The sequence below is a fragment of the Bidens hawaiensis genome, unplaced genomic scaffold (assembly GCF_021521415.1).
Source record: "Bidens hawaiensis isolate Kalapana, Puna unplaced genomic scaffold, B.hawaiensis_p1.1 tig00013761_1, whole genome shotgun sequence".
Classification (NCBI taxonomy): domain Eukaryota; kingdom Viridiplantae; phylum Streptophyta; class Magnoliopsida; order Asterales; family Asteraceae; genus Bidens; species Bidens hawaiensis.
Genome location: NW_027492175.1, coordinates 547,124 through 563,085, shown reverse-complemented (window position 1 = coordinate 563,085; position 15,962 = coordinate 547,124). Strand labels below are relative to the sequence as shown.

The window sequence follows — 15,962 nt, the reverse complement described above, 5'->3', positions numbered from 1 at the left end:
AAGTATATGATGCTACCACACCTTAGTTACTACTTAGCTCGTTAATTACCGATAGACAAATTAGCTACCACGTAATAAAGTTGATACCAACAAGTCAACAACCTTCACTAGCTACCGATCTTTAGTAACCAAACAAACCGCTCTTGAGCGATAGCAACTATGTACTTATTTCCACTAACACGTGAAGATATTTTACATGCAATTTTTTTTTCATACACGCCAAACTAATGCATTTTCGATTAGGGATGTGCGTTATGCGGTTTGGTGCAGTTTTTGGTTAAAACCGAACCGAAAACCAAAACTTTGGTTTTTAGAGTATTTGAAACCGTTCGGTTTCAGTTTTCATTTTGATTTCAGTTTTTGCCATTTGATCTTGAAAACTTTAGGTTAAAAGAAAGGTTTCAAAAAATAATTAATTTAGGTATAAATAATTTTGTTAATTGTAAAGATAATAGACTTGGAAACATTTTACTAAAAATATTTGAGTTACATGTTTATTGAATTCTTATAAATTACTAAATATAAAATATAAAATAACAGATATTTAAGAATTCGGTTCGGTTCAGTTTTTCGGTTTTTATTATATTCAAAACCAAAACCGAACCGTTAGTTCGGTTTTTACAAAAAAAATAACATAAAACCAAACCGTCGGTTTTTGTTTCGGTTTGGATTTGTCGGTTCTGGATTGATTTTTTTGTTTTCTTGCACACCCCTATTTCCGATCAAGTATGTTCAAAGCAAAATCGGAATCACTCACAGGTAAATCTCGATTACCTAAATAAATTAACAACACTAAAATCCTCGACAAAAATAATATGTATTACTTAAATAGAAAAAATACAACCGAAAACACACAAATACATATTACAAAGGAAACTATCAAGGTTAAAAATATATCAAATAGCACATTCTAAATTAACAAAAAGAAATGATTCAGTCGCCATAAAACTTATTAAAACGTGAATTGGAAACAAAAAAAATATGAAGATAACGTGACAATTAATATTGATTGCGTGAATATTCGATTATTATTCTCCATCTAGAAGCCGACAGTTAACCAATCAACTTTACGTGGTTTAGCTGGCAGCCATCTATACCTCGTATTTACACCCATGCCACTCTTTCAAAATTGCTGGTATTTTAGATTCTAGGTCTCTGTGTTTGTGATACTACTCAAACAACCCCTTACACTTATAATAATATTAATATTATCCCTTTAAGGTACAAATAGTCATTCTAATCTTGAATTGTTCACCAAAATCGTCATGCGTTTAAAATGATTCAAATAAGATACATAGAAAATATATGTGACGAAAGACGTAAAGTTTTGTAGAAAAGGAACTAATATAGTCGGTGAGATGTAAAACAAGTAATAAATAAAATATAAGAAGCTGGGAATAACAAAAGGCATTTAAATGATTCTTGATTGATTTTTATGAGTCTTTCTTAGCATAAGACATACAGCATCTTGGTGTTTACATGACATTGAAATTGACCGTGTTGTCCAAAGCAAATCGGTTGAGTTTATGGTGGTGTGAGGATTATACGACTTGGTTTATGTTAAACCAAAAACGAGTTTAAGGATTTGATTCTTCGTATGAACTTTGAATCGATCACGTGAACTAAATTAGAATGTTAGCTTTATTGTTTATTTAGTTTTATCTTCACAAATCACGTTTAATAATGTAAAATTTCAATACAAAGTAATACTAAAAAAATAAAAACCTATACCAAGCAAACAAATTAAACAATTTTTGCCGGGCGCGTCACACAAGCAATATGACTAGTTTAATATACCATTTACTAAAAACATACTTGTTTAAAGTAAAAAGAAAAAAAAAAAAAAATAGATCGTGAACACCCTTGTATAACTACACGAAGATCATATCGGGTTTGCAATATATAATGGGGCAGTGATACAGCTTGTAGTCCGTTTATCTGCTACTTTATTGTAATCATTTAAATAATTTTTCAAAGTAAAGATAAAAGAAGAAAGAAAGAAAAACCTTACGTCTCAAAGAGTAAATTCGTATATGATTTAGCAACACATATCATACGAACAATGTGAAGGTCTATTTATGTGGTAAACAAACATGAAAGACTAATTTTGTCATAAATAAATATACAAGGACTAGTTAAAAAAGCAACCAATGACCTGTCATCATTCCATTAGTCATCCCTAATATAAAATTACCGTAATTACTCGGAACCCACCCTTTTCACCCTATAAAACCCACCACTCGAATACGTTTCAAACCTTCTTTGGCCAATCTTTTGGTTCACCCACCTGCCTTTATTCGCCACCAGGTAACCCCTCTTCTCTCTCTCTCTCTCTCTCTCTCTCTCTCTCTCTCTCTTTTGTCTTTATTATCTTCTCTCTCGTTTTGCATAATTAGGTTTTAAAAAATTATCTTTCCTGTGTATATATGTTTCTCTCTAGTTTACATAATTAGGTTTTATCAATTCTAATTTTCCTGTGTATGTGTATCTAATCTTTTTTTATCATAATTAGGAAAATTAGAATTGATAAAACCTAATTAATTAAGAAAATTAAAATTGATAAAACCTAATTATGTAAACGAGAAAGAATAAAAAAAGATTGGATACACATACACATGAAAATTAGAATTGATATTTTTTATTCTTTCCCGTTTACATAATTAGGTTTTATCAATTCTAATATTCCTGTGTATGTGTATCCAATCTTTTTAATTCCATCTTCTTTCTCGTTTGCATAATTAGGTTTTAACAAATTATTTTTCCTGTGTGTATATGTGTATTCAATCTTCTCTATATTTTGCATAATTAGGTTTTACGAATTCTAATATTCCTGTGTATGTGTATCCAATCTTTGCAGATCGAAGAGATATAAGCTTTGATAAGTTGACTTGCTTTGATTTAGGGTTTTGAGATCTGATTTCGATTTCAATACTTTCAATCGAGTAGATGAGTTCATGACGTATGCGATCTTGATGCATCGTATTCGCATCCTCCACTCGTTCTCCGTTGTATTCCTCTACTGGTTCCACGAGCTCTCATGAATCTGGCCTAATATTTTCGTTTTAGTTTTTTCGATTAAAATCTTTGATTAATTTTGTTAACACCTTTAAACCGTTAATCCTACTTGGAAATTGTAATATTATTATTTGATTCACAATGGCATCACCACAGCAAAAACAGACTTCTTTAGGGTCCAGTTTAGGGTCCGACGGAGACTCGAGGTATGCAAACCTCGACGAACGAAAGCGAAAACGAATGATATCGAACAGGGAATCCGCACGACGGTCTCGTGCGAAGAAGCAGCAACGTTTGGATGAGTTGTTGGTTGAAGTTAACCAGTTGAAGGATGCTAGCAATACCGTAATGAAGAAGATTGATGGGACCACGCAGTCGTTTGTTGAATTGGATTCCCAGAATAATGTTTTGAAGGCTCAGCTTGCAGAGTTGAAGGATAGGTTGGAGTCGTTGAACTCGGTTTTGCATATTGCTCGAGAAGTTAGTGGTATGGCGTATGAGATTGTGGAAATACCGGATACTTTGCTTGAACCGTGGCAGCTTCCTTATGCGGGTCAGCCGATTGCGGCCTCGTTCAACATGAATATGTTCTAGTATTGATCTAGATTGTCTAGTGTTTAAGTTTGTTTATGGATTTTGGTGGTTAATTTTATGTTTAGTTTTGAAGTATGTGGTTATGTTTGGTCATGTTGAAAAACTAGCTTTGGATTGGAATTATATTTTAATGATGATTTGAGATGTTACAATTGCAAGAGATTTGGTCCTCTATTCTGTTTGATGACCTATGTATAAATTTTTTAATTGTGTTTTTTTTTAAGTACCTTTTGGTGGTTTGATAGAGTAAAAGATTGTATAAAATTGTGATTAGTTTAAGTTGATGGTCTTTCTAAATATATAAATTGAATTATAAGAGATTCCTTTGCCCCAACTTAAAAATGGTAATGTTGAGTTAATATGTTACCTTTTTTTTTCTTATCTAATTTACAATTATGCCTGAAATAAACTTCTATTCATCTGATAGAGTTGAGATGAACAAAATATCCAGAACCGGACCCGAACCAAAAACCCGGTTTTTCCAATACCCGAAACTCGGTAACGATTACAAAGCTTTTCCGATACCCAAAACCGGGTTTTTAAATACCCGATCTAAGCCCAAAATTACCCGAAAAATACTTGAAAAATACCCCTAAAAAATACAACCCTTAAAAAAGTCAAATCTATATCTGAAAAAAGCCCGAAAACAATCCAAAAATAGGGTTTTTTCAATACCTGAAAATAAGGTATACAAATACCCGGTTCTATACTCGAGCCGAACCCGACGCATAGGGTATTGTTTCTGGAGATAATACCTGGACCTGGACCCAAACCCGACCGGGTATTACTAATACCCAATTTTCTAATACCCGGAACCGGGTATTTGAAAAACTCGATTTGTGCACCTCTAGATAGAAGGCAGCTTATGACGTTACAGTGTCTTCACAATTATGCCTAATAGAGTTACCACACTGTCTTTGTGTGTTGCTTTCTGTGTCTGTACTTTTGAGGTTAATCATTTGACACATGCATATAAAAATTGACGAAAGATAAAAACAAGTTCCAAACCGATAAACGGGTTCTCTCCTTGGCCCCGGTAACAACCCTAAACCGGTTTGGGCCGAACCAGTTTCCAAACCGACCCAACTTGTAGGTTCATATAGCGGTTTGGACTTCGAATAATCAAACTTCTTTAAGAACCCAAACTTGTTTGGCCCATACCGGTTTTGACTAGCGTTTGACCAAACCAGATCTGTTTAGAACCCGAATTGGTTTTGTACAAGTCTATGCAATTAATATTTTGTTACCGTGCTTCCATTAGCCATGTATAATCTTCATAGTTTGAATTTATTATCATTATAGGTTGTATGTAATAATTTTAGGATTTTCTATTAAAATACAATGTATTTTCTTAACCGATCCATTATAACTGGCCAATTTGGTTATTTTGTCCATACGAACAAGAAATTCTATTTCCGTCACTAGTAGATGCATTGTTGTAAAAATCGTTAGTCGCTAAGTTGCTAGTCGGGCGGTGAGGTGGGGACTAGCGATTAATCGGATCGGACTTTAATGTATAATTTTTATTTTTTATATATACACGCACAAATTTTTATATGCAATTTTTTCAATTTTATACATACATAAACATATTTTGGCCATAATCTCGTTTGAAACCGTTGGTTTTTACTAAATTCTCGCGTGGAGCCGTCGATTTCGGTCGGAATCTCGTTGGAAACCGCTAATTTTGGTCAGAATCTTGCCGGAAATCGCCGATTTTGGTAGGATTTGACCGGAAACCGCCGATTTCGACCAGATTTGACAATTGACCGATTAATTGGCCGACTAGCCCAAAATTAATCCGTGACGTGGGAACTAGCGATTAATCGGTGACTAGTCAGGATTTTTGCAACACTGGGTAGATGACTAGGATAAAATAACACGAAACAACTACATATCAAGTAACATATATATAATGATGGTATCTATGATTCAAATATCAATATAACATCATATACAACAAATCTATATCAACTGTTTGTACCCCATAACCAAACATAACTTACCACATAACAATGTTACGTGACATAACAATGTTATGTGGCATAACCGTACCCCTACCGATCAATTATCATAAGTACGGCACTCATCCGTCTCAGGGTTATCCTTGCAATAAGTCTCCAATGGGTTCGTGTCTTTAGCCTTGTCACGAGCATGGCTAGACGCCGCACTCAACTCCTCCACCTCATCCCATGCGGCAACACATTCACCACTAGCGGGGTTATCCTCACAAGACTCCTTTGCGCTCTCAATACTAGCGGCTATCTTATCCGACAGACCCTCAGGGGCGGCCCTAACGGGTTGCAAGTACATCCTACCCGAGGTCATGGTTATAGGCATCTTGACCCATGACGCCTTTAGGCTCGCGGTGATCTTGGGCGAGTCGGATGATGGATTGGCCAATACACGGGGAATTGAGAGGCTAACACCAACTAATGATGCCATTGTTAGTTAATGTGTTTGTTTTGAATGAATGTTGGTTATTGTGAATAGTTATAACTTATAAACTTATAACTAGTAACAAGATGATATGTGTGAATATAGATATTTGATTGTAATACGTAATGATTTTAGAACATATGTTTCTTATCATGTTGAGGCCAATTGTGGGGTTACACGTCTACTCATAACATAAATATCTTTATGTGTGATTACTAAAGGTTGCAAAGCAAAGATTTTCATGGTGTTCTCGAATTTGGATATGAGAAAATGCATATAACTACAAAGATGACAAACAGATATTTATTTGACTTCTAATATTTAAAAATTATATTGTTTAGTTATGCCTTTAGCACTAATTGAAAGTATATTAATTCACTTATTGATGTCATTTTGTTTGATTAATCTAATCTTATGTTATTAACATGCAACAAACAATTTTGTTGAGTCTTTTTGACCCATAAATAATAATTCTGTTTTTAAATTTACACAATTGTTCACTACAAGACTCGACTAGTATTTTTCTTAAGTCAACAAACATAAGTGACTACTTTAATTATATTTCATTTAGTTGTTTTATTTATGGGAAAAGAAACCATGTTTTTAATCCCGTGGTAATTGATCTATTTGATACATCACATTTTAAGTAGAAAGTTAGTGATAATTTCGTGTTTTGTATGCAACTTTTGTTTAATATAAAGAGCATAAACTTGTTATGTGACCGCAATTTTTTATTTTTTTTTGCTAACTTACACTGTTTCATCATATCTACCAAACATATATTATACATTTCACACGTAATCATAGTCATAGTCATAGTCATAGTCATAGTCATAGTCATAGTTCTCTACTTAAAATTAATTCTGTAATGAACAAATTGATCAAACCTTTTAATCATTGTTCAATAAGTTGAAAAGAGTACTCAAGCGTTCATGGAACATCTACATATTACAACAATACGTACCAAGCAATTACATATGCTCTTGTATTAAAACCAGAACGTCAATAACCGTATAAGAGCATCTGAGCCGTCTCTCAGCTTCAACATCGGGTTCATCGGTACCGATAACTACACGCGTGCCCATAACTCAGGTCCGCCTTTCGGTATGACAAATTAGGTTTGCAAAGCCGATGTGGATAGTAGCGGACCCAAAAAGATCATCTCAATTGACCACTGATTTATACTCCGGGGCCATAGAGCATTGCCGTCTCTATGAATTTGTATACCTCTGCAGAGCTGAAATAAAAAAGCTCGTAGGGCCTAACGAGTAAAGAAATATATAAGCTAATATTTTTAAATGACATTAACGTTATAGTAATGAATATAACAAAAAAATAGAAATAAAATCAAATACAATAAAAATTCACATTAATTTTGTTTATTATTGATTTTGTCATTTTCATTTGGACCCAATAACCTAAATTTTATTCAACGAATATGGATAATTTTTTTTTTGGGTCCGATAATTTTAAGATTAAGAGGGATCAAAATCCAATTATAATACATAAGATATTTCTATTAAGGAAAATTGGATTTTAATAATCCCAACTTAATGCAGTTGGCCAATAATAATCCCAACTTTGAAAATAGCTGTCACTGGTTTCAACTTTCACACTATTTGTTTTCATTGAACCTTCGTTAAAAAAAACTTTACGGCGTTAGGTTTTTTTCAGATTTCAAACTGATATTTTAGGGCTTTTGATCGGAATGAGTATACGAGTCGATTGATGTAAAACTTACCTCCAAACAGTGGTCCAAACAACTAAAGGATGCTTCCATTCTGGTGTTTAAACTATTAATTAACAAAAATCAAGATTTTTGAAGCGCCGTTTCAAGTTAAGTTTTACATCAATCGACTCGTTTCCTCATTCCGATCAAAAGCCCTAAAATATCAGTTTGAAATTTGAAAAAAACTTAACGCCGTTAAGTTTTTTTTAACGAAGGTTCAATGAAAACAAATAGTGTGAAAGTTGGGACCAGTGACAGCTATTTTCAAAGTTGGGATTATTATTGGCCAACTATATTAAGTTGGGATTATTAAAATCCAATTTTCCTTTTATTAAATATATATACAAAATTGCCCCTCAAAAAAAGTGGCTCGGCCGAGGGTACGACTCGCACACCCTCAAGACCAACCTTGTCGTAGAGATGAATAAACCGGGTATTATGGTCAACAAAAGTCAGACCCAGGTTGAGTATGAACTGGTTCCGGGTACTTGACTGGGGCTTTTTGGGGTCGGGTTTTGACCGGTAGAACCGATTCCAACGGATTCAAATAGAAAACCAATACCAGGTCGTACCCGTGAGTCAGGTACGGATAGAACCGGATTCCGGGTATTCCTACTGGTGCTGGAAGTCGAATATCTACCAAGAGGTTGTGGCCCCATCGAATACAAAGACAACAACACATCATTAGACTTGTTCGAATTGGATTGAAGATAATACTAACACATTCAACTGTTCAAGCAATCATATCATCATGCGGTTACACAGACTCTGCCACCGATTGTCACTCACTCCACCTCCTTTTCTTCTTATTCCTCCATCTTCTTATTCTTCTATTCATTTCAAACACCGTACAGTTTCAACATCACGAACACGTATTCACTCGCATAACCGTTTATTTCACTCCATGTCTACCTCAAGGCTACACAACCTTGTTCCCGTTGCTGCTATTGCAACCGAAGATGCTGGTGGTGGTGATACTGATGGTTCTGTATCTGCATATGAAGATGACGGTACTTGATTTAACTTTGATTTATAGTTGAATTCATTAATTACGTGTGTTTAGTGTGAATTGAATGTTATTGAATCTTAATTAAGGACTTGAATTGGTGTATTGCTTAATAGTTGAATTATTAGACTCTGATTGTGATTAGGTTAAACTTATATTATCTATCACTGCTTGTTGCACTTCATTTAGTTTGCATTTAATGTTTCTCTAATTATGTGTGTTTAGTGTGAATTGAGTGTTACTGGAGCTCAGTTGAGGATTTGAATTGGTATATTGTATGATAATTTTGTTGAGTTATTATACTCTCATTGAAATTAGGTTAAAGTTTTAAATTATTATTGCATTTGAAGTAAAAACAAGAAAGATTGTTTGTTACACTTTATGTCAGTTAGCAACTTAGCATTCTAAATTTTAGACCTTGTGTAGGTTGTTGATTGTAGTTTCTAGACCTAATTACCCCACTAGGGCTGTTTACGAGCTGAACTGAGCCGAGTGAGAGCTTGCTCGTGCCTGGCTCCTTTACAAACCGAACCAAAATTGAACATTATTTTTTCAAGCATTTTTCGGCTCGTTTACAACCCGAGCCGAGTTCAAAGGAGCATTTTCCGAGCGTTTTTCGATCAAGCACTTATCTATATTTCACTTTAAAAGTTTCTATAAGAAGCTAGTTTGAAGTTTGATATAATGTACATGAACAAACTTCTAATAGCATGAAAACTTGAAGTGAGCAAATAAAACTATGAAAGTGGCGGAGAGAGGGAAATTTTGAAAGGGTTTTAAAAAATTGTATATCAGTAGATGTATATAAAATAAGTAAAAAAATAATTTGAACCAACTGAACCAAACCAAGCGTGCCTTTGCTCGTGCTTGGATCGTTTACATACTGAGCCAAACTTGTTTGCAAACGACTTTTGAAATCAAACAAGTATTTTCCGAGCATTTTTCAAGCGAGCATCGAGTTTTACGTGTTTATGTGAATTGGTTATTATTTGAGATCAATTAAGAACATGAATTGTTTTCAAGCGAGCGCTGAGCAGTTTGGACAACCCTATTACACACCATGTATTGCAGTATTGCACACAATTTTAGGGTTTATATTGACAACTGATTGTTAAGTTCAGAAATGACTTAACTTCAACATGCATATTTTGATTTTTGTGATGGACTAACAGTCTTTTTCTTCTTTTAAACGCGTGATCAGAATTAAGCAGTGGATACCGGCTTCCTCCACCAGAAATTAGAGATATTGTTGATGCACCACCACTTCCATCTTTATCATTTTCTCCAAAAAGGGATAAAATTTTATTCTTAAAACGAAGATCTTTACGTCCATTATCTGAGTTGGCAAAACCAGAGGAAAAACTTGCAGGCATTCGTATTGATGGCAAATCTAACTCCCGTAGTAGAATGTGAGCTAGTTTTTTTTTTAATACATTTAAATGTGATTGATAAGTTGATATAGTTGAATCAATATAATCTGTTGTTTATTTATAATAGGTCGTTCTATACTGGTATTGGGATTCATGATTTAAAGGATGATGGCACATTAGGTCCAGAAAAATTGATACATGGCTTTCCAGACGGATCTAAGATTAATTTTGTTACATGGTAAACTCTATCGTCTATAATATGAATATATGATGCAGTGCTATGCCATTTTTCTTCTTTATTAAGTTACTAACATTTCTTTATTCTTAATAAGGTCAACCGATGGCAAACATTTAGCCTTCAGCATTCGGCCGCAAGACCAGGTAATGATGAAATGAAATCCAATAGAGAAAACTTGTTAATTGTTAATAGTATTTTATTATCATCCAACTATCTACATTTTTATACAGAAACAAACTTTTGCTTTATAACTCTAATTATCGGAAGATTTGACTGAAACAGGATGATGATGATGGTGACAGTCAACTTAGAGTGTGGGTTGCTGATGTGGAAACAGGAAAAGCTAAGCTGTTGTTTAAGTCGCCAGATGTGGTTCTCAATGCGGTCTTTGACAAGTATTGATCACTAATTTGTTTGAATTTAAACAATTTAGAAACAAAATAACTTGTTTGGTAACAATAATATTGATTCTGTTGATTTGCAGTTATGTGTGGGTGAATGATTCAACTCTCTTAGTTTGTACAATCCCATTATCTCGTGGAAGCCCACCAAAAAAAACCGTTAGTCCCATCAGGTCCTAAAATCCAATCAAACGAGAGAAAAAGCATAGTTCAAGCCCGAACGTATCAAGATTTGCTGAAAGATGAATATGATGAGGATTTGTTTGAATATTATGCGACGTCACAGCTTGTTTTGGTGTCTTTAGACGGGACTGTGAAGTTATTCGGGGAGCCAGCCATATACACATCACTAGATCCATCTCCCGATGAAAAATATGTTTTATTAAGTTCAATTCATAGGCCGTTTTCTTTTAACGTGCCATGTGGCAGATTCCCGACAAAAGATGATTTGTGGTTGGCTGATGGAAAGTTTTTAAGAACACTTTGTGATTTGCCTCTTGCTGAGGATATTCCAATTGCGTTTAATAGTGTTAGAAAAGGCATGCGGTCTTTGAATTGGAGGGCCGATAAGCCTTCAGAGCTTTACTGGTATGTTATTTCTTTTTCAACTTGTTTAAATAAATGTTATTGTTATAATTATTATTTAATTAAAGGGTGGAGACACAAGATGGTGGTGATGCTAAAGTAGAAGTTTCACCTCGTGACATAGTTTACACACAAGCTGCTGATGCACCCGAAGGCGAAGAGCCAAAAATTTTTTTTAAGCTTGATCTTCGCTATGGGTAAGTGTATGCGTGTGTATATATATGTGTGTGTGTAAGACTGCCGCTTATGCAATGTTTTGAATGTTTTCAGAGGAATTAGCTGGTGTGATGATTCACTTGCACTAGTATACGAATCGTGGTACAAAACAAGACGTGTAAGAACGTGGTTGATTGCTCCTGGGTCCAGCGAGACTGCACGCTTATTATTTGATAGATCGTCTGAAGATGTATACTCTGACCCCGGTTCTCCAATGTTGAGAAGAACGTCATTTGGAACATATGTCATTGCTAAATTTAAGAAGGAAGATAAAGAAGGCACGTACTTACTATTAAATGGAAGTGGTGCTACCCCTGAAGGAAACATACCTTTTCTAGACCTCTTTGACATGTAAGTGTTTAATTATATTTTGATGTAATAAACATAAACCCTAAATTGTGTATTATTATTATTATTATTATTATTTTATTATTATTATTATTATTATTATTATTTATTGTCTTGTCCAATATATTTCAGAGATACTGGAGATAAAGAAAGAATATGGAACAGTGACAAGGAGAAGTATTACGGGAGTGTTGTGGCCCTGATGTCTGACCAAAAAGCCGGTGACTTGAATGTGAATGAGTTAAAATTGTTGACATCTAAAGAGTCAAAGACTGAAAACACGCAATATTATATACAACAATGGCCCGATAGGAAAGTATTTCAAATCACAAACTTTCCACATCCATACCCTCAATTGGCGTCCTTACACAAGGAAATGGTGCGGTATGAGAGACGGGACGGGGTTCAATTGACCGCTACCTTGTACCTGCCACCTGGCTATGACCCGTCACGGGATGGCCCGTTACCTTGTTTGGTTTGGTCTTATCCTGGTGAGTTTAAGAATAAGGAAGCAGCGGGTCAAGTTCGTGGTTCGCCTAATGAGTTTGCTGGGATTGGTCCAACTTCACCGTTGCTCTGGTTAGCAAGAAAGTAAGACTAAATTGTTTATATTAAAATGATTTCTCTTATTATTTAAGCAGTTTAATGATTCTGGTAAGTTATGCAGATTTGCCATATTGTCTGGACCTACAATTCCTATCATCGGTGAGGGTAAAGAAGAAGCAAATGATAGGTAATCCTTTTAGCTATATATGACTGTTTGCTACAATTTAGTGACTAAAACCCGGTGGCGAACCAACACAAATTCGTAAACATAAATTAGTAAGCCAAAAAAAATATTTTAAAGGCAAGGTACGTTGAAACGCGGATATAAAACCATGCGACGATGAGATATTTTTAAATAAGAAAAAAGTTTCGGTCATTGTAAAGACGAACTATACAAAATATGAAAGCAAAGTTTAAGGAAATCGTTTAACAGATAAATAAAACACGTAAAGCCGACACTTGCCTAAGTTTAGTGTTTAAAAATATAGTTTTTTAAATATTTTAATTAGTTGAAAAAAATTAAAATAAAGAAAATAAAAATCATTATTTTTATTTATGGAATTATAGCTAGTGATTTAGTTATAATAATTAATAAAATATTAAATTATTGAATAGTAAGTTTGTGAGGAGAATTCAATCTTCATTTTAATATATATATTAATATATGCTAATTTATTTATGAGCAGTTATGTTGAGCAACTTGTTTGGAGTGCAGAGGCTGCGGTTGAGGAAGTTATCCGTCGAGGGGTAAATTCTTTTTTCCTGGTTCATTTAAAATTTTATTACGAATGGGTTGTTTATATATTTGTTTCTTTATTATTATTCATTTATTTTTGCAAATACTTAAGGTGGCTCATCCAGACAAAATTGCTATCGGTGGACATTCATATGGGGCATTCATGACTGCAAATCTCTTAGCACACGCTCCTCATCTATTTTCATGTGGAATTGCTCGTTCGGGAGCTTATAATAGAACGCTTACACCTTTTGGCTTTCAGGTAACATTATCTTTTTGTAATTAATGTTTAACACATATTATGTATTTATGGATGTATTTTTTATTAGAGTGAGGATAGAACGTTGTGGGAAGCTACTGATACATACATAAAGATGAGTCCTTTCATGGCTGCCGATAAGATTAAGAAGCCAATTTTACTTATTCATGGAGAAGAAGACAATAATTCAGGAACGTTAACAATGCAATCAGAACGTTTCTTCACTGCTTTAAAAGGCCACGGGGCCCTGTCTCGCCTCGTCATCCTACCATTCGAGAGCCATGGTTATTCATCGCGTGAGAGCATAATGCATGTCCTATGGGAGACTGACAGGTGGCTACACAAATTCTGTGTTTCAAATTCTTCAGAAGACATTGCATTGAAAAATGATGAAAGCAAAGTCACCGAGAACAAAACTGTCGCCTCGGGTGGTGGTGCTGTTGCTGAGCTGGAAGACAGTGGAGTTGATGGTCTTCATTTTAATACAAGATCATCACTTTGGTAAATTTCTGATTTTACGGTTTACGCTTAAGATCATAATTATGGTTATTTATATTATTTAATTTTTCATTTTTTAATTTTAATATTATCATATTTTAGATCTCTTTTTGGAGCGAAAATTTGGTCCATTGGTTACTTGAAGAAATTATTTGGCAGACGTGCCCGTGCGACCTCAGCTTCTGAGAATACGTGAGCGGCTGATACTGTACAATGTAAATAGGAAGTGATGGCTGTTGTACCATCCCTATAGTCTTGAAGTGAAAACAAATTTGAAATTGGATTAGATACAAATATCTGTGTGATAATCCTGCAACATCTGCATATTTATGAAATTATGATTTTGATTATATTTCAGTAAAAACACTATTTACACAATGCGTTTTATAAGGGAGATCTGGATTCAACATAATTTTACTACTGTTCCAAGTTTTGCTATCCGTGGAATTGTATAATAACTTCGCAAATTTTCTGCTGCATTCGGATGACGTACTTTTGAATGTGCAAAACCAAGCATTAAGCTAAGGTTCAAACATGAGTGACTATTTATTCGTTGAGTCCCTTCTGGTTGGAACTAGCTTTCTTTATCCACTTGATGCGGCAAGTTGGTATGAGTCAGTTAACCATAGTCAAGTTTTCGAGATACACTAAACTTAATGGCTACATTTGGCTACTATAAAACACAACATTAATTTTAAATCAATATCAGACACTAATATATAGATTGACTTGTCGACACAATGTAAAAGACATAACGTGTACTGTTTGTACAACCGCCTTCATCAACTATTTTCCGTGCGTAGCAAAACATCTTCATAACCATCTATGCTTAGAAATTTACTTTTGTTATGCAAAATCAATTTCTGTTTCAATTTCAATTTCTAACACGATATTATGATCATCGAAACACACATTGATTTCGAATAATACTTTAATCGGATCGCAAACGTCTCCAACGCCCTTGTAATAAGGATAGTCAGATTTATTCTGTAAAATCAATTTCCATTTCTAACACGAAATTTTGATCATCGAAGCACACAACTTGATTTTTAAGGTAGGTGCTCATACCGAATTAGAGTGGATAAAGAGAAACTATTAAAATTGATAAGTTACTTCATAAAATATTAAAGAAGTAAATAAAACTGATGTTTATATTACCGCGATGTAAGAGGGGGGGGGGGGTAGGTAATGTGACTTTTTAACTTTAAAAAAATGGAGTTTTTGATAAGTCGGGAGGAAACGACTTATCAAAACAACTTATAAAAGTCAAAAGGAGACGCAAATATGCAATCCCGTAATATATGCAAGTATGAGATGTATATGCCACTGCAATGTAACATAAAATTTATTTAAAACTCTTTTCACTTATAAAATTATCATCATGAACTTGACTATAAATTATAAAAAGGTTTTTTTATCTTTCTTCTACGTAAACATGTCTCGATCTCTTGTCTCTTGTATGTTTTTCATGACTGATAGCTACTTACTTAATTAGTGATTGTATGAGTTAGAACAAAGCAATTTTTTTCATTCCAACATCACAAACATTTTGTTACATGAGAATACATCCAACAGGAAGCTTACACATACATGGACCAGTCAAAAAACTAAACACAACACAACATAACAAATAAAACCAAACAAATACGAGATTCAAAGGATTTGAATATACTTTTAGACCATAATCATTCAACCGAGAAATGAATAATATGAACTTAAGAGATGTGTTAGTATTACTTAGTTTTTTGTTATTAATTATTTATATTACTCAATATAAGTGATTTTATTTTTTAACCTAAAGCATACTCAAGTAAATAAGTATCACTTTTGTTACATTTGTTGTTTGTATGCAGAAAATTCGAGGATGTTGCGAGTGCAATTTTATGCTATAACAAATTTAAAAGCCTCGTCCAAGTCATGATTAAAGAAAAACTTTAATACCTTAAACTGATGATATATTATTGTTAGTGATGCATTATTAA

General features: G+C 34.0%; 3 pseudogenes across 1 annotated transcript; 2 read left to right on the top strand and 1 right to left on the bottom strand.

Moving 5' to 3' along the window:
• Positions 1-2,801: 2,801 nt before the first annotated feature.
• On the top strand, positions 2,802-3,785 carry LOC143544849 (bZIP transcription factor 53 pseudogene; annotated as a pseudogene).
• Positions 3,786-5,511: 1,726 nt separating this feature from the next.
• LOC143544848 (calvin cycle protein CP12-2, chloroplastic pseudogene) lies at positions 5,512-6,125 on the bottom strand (annotated as a pseudogene).
• Positions 6,126-8,494: 2,369 nt separating this feature from the next.
• LOC143544867 (putative glutamyl endopeptidase, chloroplastic) lies at positions 8,495-14,330 on the top strand (annotated as a pseudogene). Its single transcript, XR_013137324.1, has 14 exons — positions 8,495-8,787; positions 9,985-10,192; positions 10,281-10,391; positions 10,486-10,534; positions 10,674-10,786; positions 10,876-11,380; positions 11,446-11,574; positions 11,648-11,944; positions 12,074-12,532; positions 12,609-12,674; positions 13,174-13,234; positions 13,336-13,485; positions 13,553-13,983; positions 14,083-14,330. The product of XR_013137324.1 is annotated as a putative glutamyl endopeptidase, chloroplastic (transcript).
• Positions 14,331-15,962: the final 1,632 nt, after the last annotated feature.